The 16,310-nt window shown below is 42.3% G+C and overlaps 1 long non-coding RNA gene across 1 annotated transcript; it reads left to right on the forward strand.

The window, feature by feature from the left end:
- The first annotated feature begins 356 nt into the window (after window positions 1-356).
- Window positions 357-3,413, forward strand: LOC111850716 (uncharacterized). The gene is made up of 3 exons (XR_002839865.2): window positions 357-972; window positions 2,864-2,952; window positions 3,081-3,413. It is a non-coding gene; the product is annotated as an uncharacterized lncRNA (long non-coding RNA).
- The last annotated feature ends 12,897 nt before the right edge of the window (window positions 3,414-16,310 follow it).

The following is a 16,310-nucleotide window of genomic DNA, read 5'->3' on the forward strand; positions in this document are numbered from 1 at the left end:
TATGTAAAGGATATATGTGTAGTTAATAATTGTTATTGATTCATAGTATGTGTCACGTTGAAGGCAAGGACAATGGAGAAGGCAGGTGTGCGGAAAAACCAAAAGGGACTTTATTAAAGGAAACGGACCACAAGGGGTCAAAACAGGACAGGGAGCATCAGGCAAGAGCACAGGGGAGAGCAGGCAGCAACATCATTGACTGGACTGGGGAGCTCAAGACAGGGAGGCACGAAATACATCACTGACGAGGGAGCAGACGAGAGGCAGCTGGGGGGATCCAGACGAGGGCTGTAACAAGAGGTAAGATTAAGCAAGCAACAGGTGTGGCTCGTTAGAGAGCGAGGGGGAATGGATGCAGGACGTGACAGTATGGTCAATATATTAAAAAGACCAAGGATAAGACTCAGCAATTCCTCTATGCTCTCTCTCATTAGCAACAGACATTCAGATGACACCTTTAGAAGTGTTAAATCTCTACAGCATGATAACAGATATTGTGTTCTGAATTTACAGGATCTGGAAATGGTTTATAATGCATTATCAAAAGCTCTGTGTTGGCTGGATCTGGTAGCTGCGTACTCTGCGGATCCTCAGATATGCCTTCTTTACTACTCTATGCGATATTAATAGCCATGTTGTAGTCATTTTAATTCAGGCAGTTCATTCATATTTTGTTGCAAATTACACACACATCAAAGTCAGGCAGCTTTCAGACAAGGTATTTATTTTTTTTTTATTGTAAGCTGAATTATAGTCATTTAAGAAAAAAAAGTCTGTGGTCAGATGGAGACTTGGGGACCATGTAGAGCCTCTTGAATTACTATTGAGAATCAGAAATAGGAGAGGAATGTAACTGCATTCACCTCATTGCTGTTCGTATGAAATCCACAGTCTTGTTTAAAATAGCTTGAATCTCCTGCTGGCGAGAACAAAGGCCACTTCCCGCAGCTGACGGACGTAGCTGGATCAAAGGTAAGCCTGGGCCCCCTTGACAATACAGTGTGTGGCAAATGTACCTTTATTGTGTGATGAAAGTTACAATTCAACTGATGAAGTGAACAATTTCTGTCACATTTTACTCTTTGGGGCAGTTCTAGGGTTTTTTTTTTTTAATTGGGAGAGGCATAAGATGGTCTATACTTCATACGGTGGGGCCAGTCTTAGCTTTAGCCGATGATGTGTTTTGATTCGGTGAGTGACGGGAGCTTTCGGATGGGGCCAGCGACCCTGTATGTGCCCCTGATTCCTGTACATGAGTATAAATAACCATCCATCCATTTCATAAGCATTTATACTTCTCAGTGAGCCTAAAGTCTACCCCAGGCAGCATGGGGTGCTAAGCTAGGGGACACCCTGGATGGGGTCCCAGTCTGCTGAACAGCTCATACATGCCCCCACTCATGCACACATGAACAGTGAGTAAACATCCCATACGAAACAAAAATATATGGAGATACATAGGAAAATATGATGCAACATATTAAATAACACATTTCCATATATGGGAAACTAGTGCTTATATGTTTCAATATTCTGCAATATATGCCTGGCCCATGTATAGTGTACATGAAAAAAATGTATATTTACATGCAATAGTTTAATTGAAAATTCATTTATCTTTCATGAGTTAACTTAATGCTTGTGTTGAAAGCCATAGCCATGGAGTCAACACTGGGGGTTGGGGGGGCAGGCCATAATTACTCTATATATTGGGAGGACATTATGAGCACATCTGTGAGCACCTATATATACATATTACAATTAAGGCCTTGCATCAGTTTATGAATATTGCCCTCATGTTACGCCCAGCTCGTCCGATCCTCGTGTGTGCCACGCCCACCTCGTTACCTCGTGTTAATTCCCGATTGTCATCACCTGTTTCCTGTTCCTCTTGGCTTGTCCTGTGTATTTAGTCCGCGTCTGAGTTAGTCTTGCCAGATTAGTCATTGTCATGTTCGATGTTCGTCACCTGTCTCTCCCAATAAACCCCGTATTCCAGTATACACGGCTCTCTCGCCTGCTTCCTTGTTCGGCCGCCCGCCGAACGCAACACCTCATGCAAAGACAATATTTTTCATATATATTAATTGTCAATATGTTTAGTCACTTAGTGTTCTGATTTATTAGTTAAGTAAAAAGATTTAAAGATTTAATAAAGTTAATATTCCTTTTGGCTGCACTGACTGATACTCACATGACACTCATATCTATTCATGGCCAGCCTTGAATAACTGCGCATTCTCTGGTACACTGCATGTTTTTTTCTGCAGCCTCTCTGTGTGACACTGTAAACCCAACTGGGCTTTGTTTTCATTTCAGAGCAGAAACTGCAACATGATTAAACACAAGATTTTCCACTAGTTTGCTTTGTCTCAGACAGGGTCTGGCTGAAATTTGGTGCTGATGTAGCAGGGGAGGGCAGTCTAAGCTATGTGCCAGAAAAGTGGGAATTAAAAATATGATAGGAATAAAAAGAAGCTAGAATTACACTGATATTAATTCTGTGTGTGCATGCCGTATGGCTGCAAAAAAGTGTATTTCCGTAATGCGTAATATTTTGCTTTAATATGATTTATGTTTAACTGGACAGTTTATGACAGTGCTGCTTGCCACTGAAACCTTGCTTCACTTTTTGAAATTGTACAATATCTTCGTTATGAATGAACTGACAGCAGTGCTCTCCATGACCTGCATTAAATAGCTATGGATCATTTTGTATTCTTTAGCATCATCGCTCACCTTTGCTGCATAAGTTTGATAGTCGCGTCACTGCAACTGTCAGCAATGTTGTTCTTTCTTTATAGTCATTTAAGTGCAGGGAGAGACTGTAGGTATTTCTCCACATTTTCTTTCTCTATTGAAGAACAAGCAGAGAAGCACAAGACAAACAGCGGAGTCTCCTCAGTTCCAACAGTGCAAATGCCTGTAATGAATATCAGCTCAAACGGAAGGGTACGTTTTCATATGGGAAGCGTGTGCCTGACAATGGAAAGCTATTCAAAAAATGATGTGTTTGTATATCTGAAGATAGTGTGCTTGGTATGTCTGAAGACAGGGCGCCTTTGATCTCTTTTTTGCAGTATTTATGGTTAAGCTATTGCACACCATCTCCGACATCTGTCATCCAGAATCTACTTCAGTCCAGACTGGGGGAAAGAAGAGCACTGATCTGAGTCTGACCCCTGATCCCAAAAGCTGAAACAAAGTGTTCAGTAATTGTCTATTAAACAGGAAACAAATCTTCAATAATATTTCTTTTCAGACCTTTTAAACCTTTGCATTTTCAAATCCTCAGACAATGAACAGAAAAACTGACCACAAAAATGGAATGTGGACAGCATAATATTTAACCTCTTTTCCAGATTCATGAAATTTTTTAATAAAAGCTGTAGAAAAACATGGAGAGATGAAAAGCCCTGTATAGTTACTTTTGGACTGTACATGGTGAAAAACCAGGAGAGAGGTATCTGTGCTTTAAACTATGTTGGCTGTTATTCGCCAGTTTGTGTGGCATAGAGACACATGAGAGGATTTTTCTGTAGACTGACTCCAAGGATTTGTCATTGTAAAAGACCGTGTTTAATACCATATCTTTCATCATAATAATCCTAAAATAGTCCCATGATAATCCAATAATAACATCCAAAGCTTTGAGATTGAGAATCCTAAATGGTCTCCTAAAATAGGATCTGCATATATTGTACTGGCACACAGTCGCTCTATATAGCAAGGGAAATGGGAAATGCTTCTTCTCAAAGCCCTGTGGAAGCTGACACATGGGACAATTTCAAAGAGCTATCTGGGGCAGAATTGGCTGATGTTGCTCAATAAACAAGCCGTGTGTATATAGCAAGTGGGTCAGCATCCTTGGGTTGGGACATCAGGCTTTGACAAAGAGCCCTGGAGGAGCACTCTGCACATGCATGTTCCCTCAAGACATGGAAAAGCAGCTGGTTAACGTCTAGTCAGGCATTAGCTGCATTTCAAATGCCTGCGCCGTTAAAACATTTGTATTTTGACTTTTGTAAGAACCATTGAAGTATGCAGCTATATCAAAAATTACAATTATGCAGCAGCATTAAGGAGATCAGAGAAACGTTTCTTCATGTAACATTAAAATAAATGTTTTTTTAATGTTAAGCGATCCCTTTTAGAATTTGTTATAAGGATTAGATGGATGGTGGGTGAGGTATGAATGTTGTCCCCGAATTTGGGGAGGATTTTTCTGGGTTTTTGGGTTCATAGTGCTTCATGGGAGTGTGCCCTGTGGACTGGCATCCATCACAGGGTGGGCATAGCCGACCTGTATTTGCAGGCCGAGGGGGTGGGATGCCTTTTGGTAAATACTCTCTGCTTGGGGGTGGGGGGGCTGGGATACATTTTGCATGATCGTTGATTATTGAAAAGGGGCACTTTGAACATGATATAAGTGCACTCAGGTAAGAGGGGCAGGTGCTCTGACACCCTTAGTCACCCCTGCACATGCCTGCCCCCGCCTGTACTCTCTGGGATAGACTCTGCCTGACTCTGCATTGGTGAAACAGTTATGGAAATGGATGTTAGCATGGATGGATGGATAGTTTTAGCCAGGGGCATCAGAAATAGGGGGGATGGGAAGGACACCCCCCCCAGTATCGACAGAGCACCCTCCCCCATAAATAAATATCTAAATATGAGCACATTCCTTATCTCGCATTATGAATCTACGTGTTACTGAGGTCAGTTCGTTGTGCATGCAGAGTGCGGGACAAAACATACACCTAAGACTATAGTCCTGTCAAACACGTTATCATATGAACCAGTTATATTTTATGTTTTTTGTGAAACTGTACCCTAAGCAATGTTAATCATTTAAAATGATGAAATCTTTATTTTTCTAAAATTATTTTAAAAATACCCCCCTTCCACCCCAACCCTTTCCGACGCCACTAATGTTAGCGTTTAAGATTTTACTTGAAATATTATTGCTTATAATAATAATTATTAATTAATAATTAACAACAGAATGATGTTGCCTCCTTAAATGATAAATTAAATACCTGACATTATGATACTGGCCCAGTGCTGCTGGTTATCTGGCTATAAAGATATTCTGTCAGATTCAAAGCGGAATTATATTACGGTGATGTCTAAAATATTCTTTTTAAACCTGATGCCAAATATTGCAATGAGAACGGAGAGAATTTGAAGAAAGCCAGAGCACACAGATATACGAGGAAAAAAAAAAAAACCTTTGGCTTAAAAGTGTTAAAATTGCACAGTTTGTTAAAGGGTGTTAAAAGCGAATTGCGGAGCTGGAGTGCTGAATCACAGACCATGACATGCAGGTTTGAACGGGCTGCACTGCTGATTCACGACAGAGGACACGACGCCCGGGCGAGCCGGTGATATTCATGGCCGGCGGCGTGTCCTACCTACAGTTTTGTACTGATGTTCAAAAACTATGCTTTTGTCTATCAAAAATGCAGCTCATTGATTTAAACCAAACTCTGCCCTGTGAGGCTGAGCTACCAAATAAATAGCATACAGAGTTTTCAAAATTCCCTTACCTTCTGGTTATTGCTTCCATTTTAATTCATTCAGGTCTTAATCACTTAAAGAGTGGCCTCACACCTTTGTACAGAAGCCGTAATGCTTTTCCAACCTCTTCAGTGTTGATAACACCATATATTTTCTGTACATACTTGTCCTAATCACAGCCATGGGGTTTCAGAGCCTATGGGCACAAGGCAGGGACTAACCTAGAATGAGGTGCCAACCCATCGCAAGGCAGGGACTAACCTAGAATGAGGTGCCAACCCATCACAAGGCAGGGACTAACCTAGAATGAGGTGCCAACCCATCACAAGGCAGGGACTAACCTAGAATGAGGTGCCAACCCATCACAAGGCAGGGACTAACCTAGAATGAGGTGCCAACCCATCACAAGGCAGAGACTAGCCTAGAATGAGGTGCCAACCCATCACAAGGCAGGGACTAACCTAGAATGAGGTGCCAACCCATCGCAAGGCAGGGACTAACCTAGAATGAGGTGCCAACCCATCACAAGGCAGGGACTAGCCTAGAATGAGGTGCCAACCCATCGCAAGGCAGGGACTAACCTAGAATGAGGTGCCAACCCATCGCAAGGCAGGGACTAACCTAGAATGAGGTGCCAACCCATCGCAAGGCAGGGACTAACCTAGAATGAGGTGCCAACCCATCGCAAGGCAGGGACTAACCTAGAATGAGGTGCCAACCCATCACAAGGCACACCAACTCGTAGACAAATTGATAACTCCAGTTCATCTTAACATGTTTTTGGACTTTATACTGTAGCTTGATTTACAGGTAATAACATGGGGATAACATGCAAACTCCACACGCAGAGCCATGGCAGAGACTCAAACCCTGATCCCAGAGGTGGAAGGCAACAGTATTAAGCACCGCACCAGCATACCGCCTGTGGATGACTCGAGTCATCTTATCCGTATCGAGCTCCTGCACATTTAATAAAGAAAACCTCCCATATATGTGGCAAGTATGTAGCAGGTGCAAAGAAGTTTTCTATATTTAGACAACTGAGCTATAGTTTTATTGTTACTGTTCTCTTCAATCCTAATGCCTTACAAACACAGTTACAGTAAACAGTTAAAGGTTGGATGGATGGGGGGGGGGGGGGTATTGTGACTCAGCAGTTGGTGCTGCTGCCTCACATCCATAGTGGATCCACAGCTATGCTTCTGCAGGATGGATGTTCTCCTTGTGATTGTATGATTTCTTGTATAACCTTGTCTTCTATCACTTTTCGATATAATGCCAGACTGAGTAATGATTCAGAAGTTACAGAGACAGGGAGTGTGAGTTCTGCTATGGAAACGTTTTCTCCTCAAGCGCTGTAGGCTTTGGATGCATGTAATCCTAATGTGACAAAAAAGATACACAGACGAGAGCTGGTATGCAGTGCCCTGCAGTTCTGGCCCGATGTACCTGTCAGGCAGGTCTTTGTCATCTTGTGACTGAGACCTTCCCACTTGCCTGGAGTTGCTTCTTTGTGTTATTTACACTAACCTCACAACTCGCTTGTGTGTGTGGTTTTTTTTGTACGTTTTTCTTTTTATCCCAGCTGGTTTGTTTACTTCTGCTGGAGGGTGCTAATTTAAATTTCCGAATTAGAAGTTTACCCCGACTCAAGCCCTAGGTGCTTTCATAAAGACGAGCAGATGTGGTGGGTTCTCAGCCTGTGAAACACAGGACAGCTGGAGTTCACTCCCAGTGGTTCAGTGTGGAGAAAGGTAGAGTCCATCATGTTGGACCAAAGTGTGGCGTCCCTGAGCGTATATTTAATGCAGAAATACCGGGTGCTTTTTCAGATTTTTAGGAGTCGTGCCCAAAAAATGGCACCCTGTGAAAGATATGGACGTTGTACCAGAAGTTGAACCATTTTGTGTGTGTGTGTGTGTGTGTGTTTTTTTTTATTTTTTTTTTATTGTGGCCTGTGTCAAATTAATTGGGAAAAAGGTCTGCAGATGGCTCTGGGGCTTTGACATTGCTTTTTGATCTAAATGAGATTTGCCAAGTATTTCTTAAAACTCTCCAATGAACGCATTTTTAAGTGGGACCTAACAGGCATCAGCTTCCTCCCTGATATAATAGCAATAGGTTTTGCTTCACTTCTTTTATTCATGTTAAATACTCCAGCAATTTATTCAGCTAATATCCATAACTTGTGGAAAATTCTATTAAGTCAACATCTGCTTTTGTTATGATTATAATTTCCTTTTGGCACCATTACTTGCAAACTCTCCATGGAAACTCAATTAGCTTGGACACAGCACTGCATCGTGGCCCACGTACTGTGCAGATAAGAAAAACTGGGAGCATATTTAATTTTTTAAATGACATAATGTAGGCATATGGCTTTAACCGAAACATGATAATCACGAGCATAGGAATTACAGATGAATCATTTAAAAATGAACAATACCAACTGTAAGCTTCTCAGAAAGCTAAAGTTAGTCTTTATATTTAGGTTGACGGGCCAGTAGTTAGACATTTTGTGCCAGCACATTTTTTGGCATTGATTGTACAGCCTCTTTTGTCTTGTGCATGCATGCACACTAGTCTGCTTGACCATCTGTCCCTCAGGCTGGCAGGGCTTGCCACCCCAAACTCACACTCCTGCACCAGTGACGTAGGAGGTTTTGTGATTTTCTTTTAAATTTCCAGGTTCTTATTTGAATTACATGCCTGTGTTTGTTCCCACCCTGTGTTACTGTGGTTACTTGACTTGGCTCAACTGGAAGTGTATTACTCAGCTCATATATTAAAGTCCCATATTGTAAATTCACAGTCGTTCCTTGATATCTACGGGGGACTTGTGCCAGCACCCCTCCACAGATATAAAAATCCACAGAGGCTCAAGTCCCTTATATGACATACCAAAGTATTTTTGCATATATCTGCACACATCCTCCTGTATACTTTAAATCATCTCTTGACTATTTATAATACCTAAAACAATTTAAAAACTATGTAAACTGTTGTTATACTGTACAGTTTTATGTTGTGTTGAACCTGACTGAGTCACATCCAATTGCATTTATGTCCAAGGACGATAATAAGTAATAAACACTGATTGAGAAACGCCTAAAAGCGGACATGGTAGGAAGTCATTGGGTGTATCACTTTTATATTTTACATTATATATTTTATATTTACATTATTATTTATAGTTTATTGCAGTACTCAATGTCTTTCCCTATAGCTATCGAGATATACACAAATTGATTGCGTCTGGTGGTTCCGGAATGCAAAAGCAAGTCGACACAAGGCTGTACAGTATACTACTTATATAATACACATCAACAAAACATAACATTTTCTTTTTTTCAACACTTATAGAACTGGCTGATCTCGCTGAGATTTCTGGGATTGCCGTAGAGGCTGCTGGGATTGCTGCACTGTGCAGGTGTAGTGTAAACGCTGTGTGCAATTGTGTTGTGTTGTGCGCCTGTTGAAGCGGTTGACTGGAATTATCTGGAAGTATACAGTATTTGAGTGTTTTTGTTCCAGTATGATTACGTGGGTGGTTGTTGTTTCATTTTTAACATTTATTTTTATTTTTTTTTCGGTCTACGTGAGTACTTGTCTGTCCTTGTTAATTGACAGCGTGAGTGTTAAAACTTGCATTAAATCGGAACTTTTTTATAAATTATCCGACAGCGTCAGCGATAACAACCTTAAAATTCCATCCATCCATCCATCATCTGCCGCTTGTCCGGGGTTCGGGTCGCGGGGGCAGCAGCTTCAGGAGAGATACCCAGACCTCCGTCTCCCCAGCTACCTCCACCAGCTCCTCGGGGGGGACACCGAGGCGTTCCTAGGCCAGCCGAGAGATATAATCCCTCCAGCGAGTCCTGGGCCTGCCCCGGGGCCTCCTCCCTGTAGGACATGCACGGAAAACCTCTCCGGGTAGCCGCCCAGGAGGCATCCGCACCAGATGTCCAAACCACCTCAACTGGCTCCTTTCGACGTGAAGAAGCAGCGGTTATACTCTGAGGCCCTCCCGGATATAAGAACTTCTCACCCTATCCCTAAGGGAGAGCCCAGACACCCTGCGGAGAAACCTCATTTCGGCCGCTTGTATTCGCGATCTCGTTCTTTCGGTCATTTCCCATAGCTCATGACCATAGGTGAGGGTAGGGACAAAGATGGACCAATAGATCGAGAGCTTGGCTTTTTGGCTCAGTTCTTTCTTAGCCACGACGGACCGGTTAAGCGCATGCAGAACTGTAGATGCCGCTCCGATTCGTCTATCCAGCTCCCGATCTTGCCTACCCTCACTCATGAACAAGACCCTGAGATACTTAAACTCCTCCACTTGAGGCAGTACGTCTTCCCCGACCCGAAGAGGGCAAACTACCCGTTTCCGGCTGAGAACCATGGTCTCGGACTTGGAGGTGGTAATCCTCATCCCTGCCGCTTCGCACTCGGCTGCGAACCGCCCCAGTGCATGCTGGAGATCCCCAGCAGATGAAGCCAACAGGACGACATCGTCTGCAAAAAGCAGCGAGGTAATCCTGAGGTCACCAAACTGGACACCCTCGACACCCTGGCTGGGCCTAGAAATCCTGTCCATAAATATTATAAACAGGACCGATGACAAAGGGCAGCCCTGGCAGAGCCCAACACGCACCGGGAACACGTCCGACTTATTGCCGGCAATGCGGACCAAGCTTCTGCTCCGTTCGTACAGGGACCGGATCGCCCACAACAGCGGACCCCGGACCCCATACTCTCGAAGCACCCCCCACAGAGCACCTCGGGGAACCCGGTCGTAAACCTTTTCCAAATCCACAAAACACATGTAGACTGCATAGGCAAACTCCCAGGCCCCCTCCAGTACCCTTGCAAGGGTATAAAGCTGGTCCAGTGTTCCACGGCCAGGACGAAAACCGCATTGTTCCTCCTGAATCCGAGATTCGATTATCGATCTCACCCTCCTCTCCAGTACCCCGGAATGATGAACAGGTAGGTCGAGAGAGCTGGGTGAATGTAGGTCATAGACGTAAGAAAGGGCGTACACAATTCACAGAGGCAGCATCACCTAAAGTGACGGTGTCTAACCGCTTTCAGGTGCTTCCAGCTTTAGAGCCGGAAGAGACTGGGGAGGCAGGTGGGCCCTTGGGCACCAAGGAGCCGCCTACCCCCAGGAGGAGGGAGGTTGTGGTAGTTAGGGATTCAATTATCAGAGGTGTACAGTAGATAGTTATGTGTGCACCCATGATAGAGGGTCCCGTACGGTGTCTTGCCTGCCTGGTGCCCAGGTAGGGGACCTTCCAGATCGAGTGGACAGGCTTTTGGCCCCAGCCGGGGTGGATCCAGTGGTCGTGGTGCATGTTGGCACCAATGACATAGGAAAGGGCAGGAGGGCTGTTCTGCAAGATAAATTTATAGAAGTCGCAGATAAGCTTAGAAGCAGAACATCCACGGTGGTATTCTCTGGAATTCTTCCCGTGCCACGCGCAAGTCAGGCTAAGTTAGCTGAGATAAGGGGATTAAATGCGTGGCTAAAATGGTGGTGTAGGAAAGAGGGGTTCAGGTTTATGGGGCACTGAAAGACCTGGAACAGGTGGGACCTGTTCAAGCCGGACGGTTTGCATCTGAACCATAGGGGAACCAGTGTATTGGGGAGGCGTATGTCTAGAGTAGTTGAGGAATGTTTAAACTAGGGACTGGGGGGGCAGGGAGGTTAGTTACAAATTTATGTGGGGAGAGATGGAAAGCCCAAATAAATATTACAAGTGGGCACTGTAAAAGGCCTACCATTTGTGGTCTGTATTTAAATGCTAGAAGTATTAGAAACAAAATTAATGATTTGGAGGCTTTAATTTCATCAGACACTTATGACATTATAGGAATAACTGAAACTTGGATGAGTGACAATGATGGTGAAGAATATAATATGGATGGTTATACGTTGTTCCGTAGAGACTGGATAGTAGGGCTGTGAATCTTTGGGTAGACAGCGAATCGATTCGATTCACGATTCAGAGGTTTTTTATTCGATTCAAAAACGATTTTTGCAAATCAGAACGATTCAATTCGATTCGATTAACAATGAAATTTGATTCGATTCGATTATTAACGATTCTATTCTGTAAATTTTAGTATAGTTTATATTGTGACGTGCTCTCTGAAAAATTGCGAAATATTCATCTGTTCGTTGTATTTCCAAAGTATTTTAACTCAGATTTACAATGTCTGCAAACTGCAACGGACTTGTCAATCTTTCCATTTACTTTGTGAAAACCGAAGTAATCCCAAACCTTTGATCTCATGTTGGCTGGTGCCTTGCAAATTTCTCCTTCTTCATTGCCCTCCATTGTGTACTGCTGCGTTTATTCAGATGACAACAAACAGGCGCGAAATGAAGATTAGCGACGTAATCCACTGCGCCACTGCAGTGAGGGCGCACTTTACGTCGCAGACGCAACTAATTTAAGATTGATATTTATTATTTTTAATTATCCATCGTATATTCGTTATATAATCGCAATTCATTCGATTTTAAAATATTAAATCGATTATTGACTGAAACAAACGATTCACGATTCAAAAATCCATGTTTCAAGATCGATGCATATGCATCGGCAGGATTTGTAATCGATGCATCAAGAAAATGAATGAATCGTTACACCCCTACTGGATAGGCAAGAAGGGAGGTGGAGTTGCAGTATACGTAAAAGAAAACTTACAGGCAAGGGAGCTCACTGATAAAAATAAAAGTACAGATGCTGTATGGATAAAACTAGATGCTAAAGACTCAAATGGCCTAATTGTCGGGGTTTGTTATACAGCACCTAATGTAGCTGCAGAGGAAAGCAGAATGTTATATGACGATATCAGGATTATGAGTAATAAAAATGATGTGGTGGTTATGGGTGATTTTAATTTACCTGGGATACAGTGGGACACAGTCTCTAGCTCTTCTGTAAATGAACTTGAGATGGTGGATTTGTACAGGATTGTTTTTTTATACTCAGTATGTTAATACTCCTACCAGGGGAGAAGCCCTTCTTGATCTTGTTTTCTCTAATAACCAGGATAGGATTGGAAAATTAGAGGTTTTAGAACCATTGGACGGTAGTTATCATAACATGGTCAAATTCGAGGTTAATTTTAGTGTCCAAAGAGCAAAGTCAAGATTAAAAATATACAATGTTAGGAAGGCTAACTTTAATAGTATGAGACTGAAACTAGAAACTGTAAACTGGATGGAGTTAAATAGCAAAACAGTTGAAGAGGCATGGGAATTTTTTAAAAGCACATTGTTGCAAGTGCAAGAGGACTTCATACAGTACCTGTTTCCAGCAAAACTAAATATAGGAAACGACAACCAAGGTGGTTTACTAAGGAAATTAAGATTAAAGTCAGGAGGAAAAGGGCTCTGTTCCACAACTGGAAAATAACTAATGATTTCAAAATTAAGCAGGAGTATCTAAGTCTACAGGTAGAGTTCAAAAATAACATTAGACTGTCCAAGAGGGATGTAGAAATACAAATTGCATTGGAGGCTAAGGATGACAATAAAGGTTTCTTGCAATATTTTAACTCCAAAAGAGCTCTAAAAGCTGAAATCACTAATTTGCAGGACAGTAAGGGCCTTATAATTGAAAATGAAATTGATATAGTAAATGAGTTTATTGATTATTTTTCACGGGTGTTCACAGTAGAGAACATGAGTAACTTACCACCAATTAGTACGAATACAGCGTCGTCTATGACCAGTATATGTATAACTGAGGCTGATGTGGTACTAAGCCTAGCTAAACTCGAAATAAATAAATAGCAGGGCCCTGATGGCATCAGACCTATAGTTTAAAAAGAGATGAGGGATATTATTAGCCAACCTTTAACTTTAATATTCCAGAAATTATTATCTGCGGGTGTGGTACCTTCAGATTGGAAGCATGCTAATATAACACCCATATTCAAAAAAGGGGATAGAAGTAATCCAGCAAACTATAGGCCAATCAGTTTAACTAGCATTACTGGAAAAATAATGTAAGATATAATCCAAGTGAAAATGGTAGATTACCTGGATGCAAATAACATTCTGAGGGATAGGCAACATGGATTTAGGAGAGGTACAGTAGATCCTGTTTAACGAATCTACTTGAGTTCTTTGAGGAAGCTACAAGTGAAATTGATCACAAAAAGGCCTACGATGTGATCTACTTAGATTTCCAGAAGGCCTTTGATGTTGTCCCCCACAAACGGCTCTTGCTAAAGCTCAAAGCTGCAGGGATTTTAGGAACTGTGGCAGCTTGGATCGAAAACTGGTTAACTGATAGGAAGCAGCGAGTAGTTATTAGAGGCACAATGTCACAGTGGGCCTTCGTTCATAGTGGGGTACCGCAGGGTTCAATTTTAGGACCACTATTGTTCCTAATTTACATTAATGATATTGACACCAATACATACAGTAAACTGGCTAAATTTGCAGACGACACCAAGGTGGGTGGTGTAGCAGATACTGATCTAGCAGCAGAGAGGATCTGTCAGGGTCAGCCCCTGCTGTGGTCCTACAGTGTCCCTTCCCCGTTTGACCAGCAGGCGTTGCTGGTCATCCCGTCCTTCATGTTAGTCTTTGTTCTCCCCTGTTACCTGTCTGGTCATGTGGCTCAATGTGTTGAGCATGTGGTTGTCTGTGTACCCTTCTGTCCTGTGTTTGAATCCCGCCTCCTCTGTTTTTGTATTTTGCTCCCTAGTGTTTCATTTGAGTTTCTTTAGTTCTTGTGTCTGATTTTGTAGTTGGTTTTGTTCCTTGTGCCCCTGCTTGTATCTTTACCTGTCTAATTCCCTAGTGTTGGTTTCTGTTTCCCTGTGTCCTTGGTTAGTTCTTAGTTTCCCTGTTTTTTAGTTCCTTTGAGTTTATTAGTTTCACCTGTGCCCTGTTTCCCTGGTCTTTATTAATTAGTCTCACCTGTCCTGTGTTAGTCTCGTTACCTCTTTAGTATTTTAGTTCCTGCTTCTATTCAGTTCCCCAGTGGTTCATTGTATGTTCTGTCTATGAGTGTGCTGCGGCTGCGGCTGCGGCTGCGGCTGCGGCTGCGGCTGCGGCTGCGGCTGCGGCTGCGGCTGCGGCTGCGGCTGCGGCTGCGGCTGCGGCTGCGGCTGCGGCTGCTTGTCTAAGCTTGGTTAGATCTGTATTCTGTTTACCTGCCTAGTTTTTGTTATTTAGTTTTGTTATTTAATCCCTTTTAGTTTTTGACCCTCGTGGTCCTTTTTGGTTTTGTAGTTTTTTCTGTTTTATTTAATAAACCCTGTTTGTTTTTCTTTGAGCCGCAAGTGGGTTGTCCGCCCTTTTTTCTACACTATGCCTCGTTCCTGTTCCCGAGCCGCCCGGATCCATGACAGGATCTGGATTTAATTAGTGACTGGGCTGATACTTGGCAGATGAAATTTAACAGATAAATGTAAGGTAATCCATGCAGGGAGCAGAAATATAAAGTACAGATATTTTATGGGTTCCACTGAAATAAAGGTAGCTGATTACGAGAAAGATCTCGGTGTGTATGTTGATGCTTCCATGTCCCACTCTCGCCAGTGTGGGGAAGCAATAAAAAAGGCCAATAGAATGTTTGGTTATATCTCTAGGTGTGTGGAGTTTAAGTCAAGGGAGGTGATGTTACATTTATATAATTCCTTGGTAAGACCCCACCTTGAATATTGTGTGCAGGTTTGGTCACCAAACCTTAAGAAGGACATTGCTGCCTTGTAAAAGTTGCAATGTAGGGCTACGAGAATGATTCCTGGTCTTAGAGGAATGTCTTATGAGGAGAGGTTAGCTGAGCTGTATCTGTTTAGCCTTGAGCAAAGGAGACTAAGGGGGGACATGATCCAGGTCTATAATATTCTAACGGGTCTGGATACTGTTCAGCCAAATGGCTATTTTAGTATTAGTTTAAATACTAGAACTCGTGGTCATAAGTGGAAATTAGCGGGAGAACACTTTAAAACAAATTTGAGGAAGCACTTCTTTACACAGCGTGTAGTTAGAGTATGGAATAGTCTTCCTGCTAGTGTAGCGGAAGCTAAAACCCTGGGTTACTTTAAATCAGAGCTAGATAAGCTTTTAACAACTCTGAACTATTAGTTAAGTTCTCCCCAAACGAGCTTGATGGGCTGAATGGCCTCCTCTCGTTTGTAAATTTCTTATGTTCTGATTTAATGACCTGAAAAAGAAATACAAAGAACAAAAAAGTACAAATATATATAGAAAATATAATTTTCAATAGAGAGAACTTTTTGGATTTTCTTTTTATTCAAGTATTTTAAATCCGTGGTTGGTTGAATCTGCAAATGCGGAGCCCGCGGGTATGGAGGGCCGACTGTACTGCATCTCCATTCTAAATAATAATAAACAACAAGTTCTGTGTTTGCAGAGGCATCATTGGTTTGAATAGGTCATACAGACAAGATGGTGACAGGACATGTGCAATAAAGAAAAATATAATTTGATAGATAACAAATTGGTGTGTCTTGCTTCTTTTATGCTTGTAAGCACAGTTGCATTCTCTGGAGGTATCGTCTGATGGTTTGTCATTGTGATCCCGCCCATTTGACAGAGGAAGTGATGTGGAGGAGGGATTTTTTTTTTCCACAGGGTTGGCGATTGAGGATAGTGTTTAAAAATTTCCACTTGAGTTTTCCATTGTAAATTAAATATTTTAATTGGAGACTGAGAGACATTTTTCCTTTGTTTATGACTCTTACCACTGTCTGATCAATTAATACGTGTATACCTGTAATGTTTTAATTAA

The sequence above is a fragment of the Paramormyrops kingsleyae genome, chromosome 20 (assembly GCF_048594095.1).
Source record: "Paramormyrops kingsleyae isolate MSU_618 chromosome 20, PKINGS_0.4, whole genome shotgun sequence".
NCBI lineage: Eukaryota > Metazoa > Chordata > Actinopteri > Osteoglossiformes > Mormyridae > Paramormyrops > Paramormyrops kingsleyae.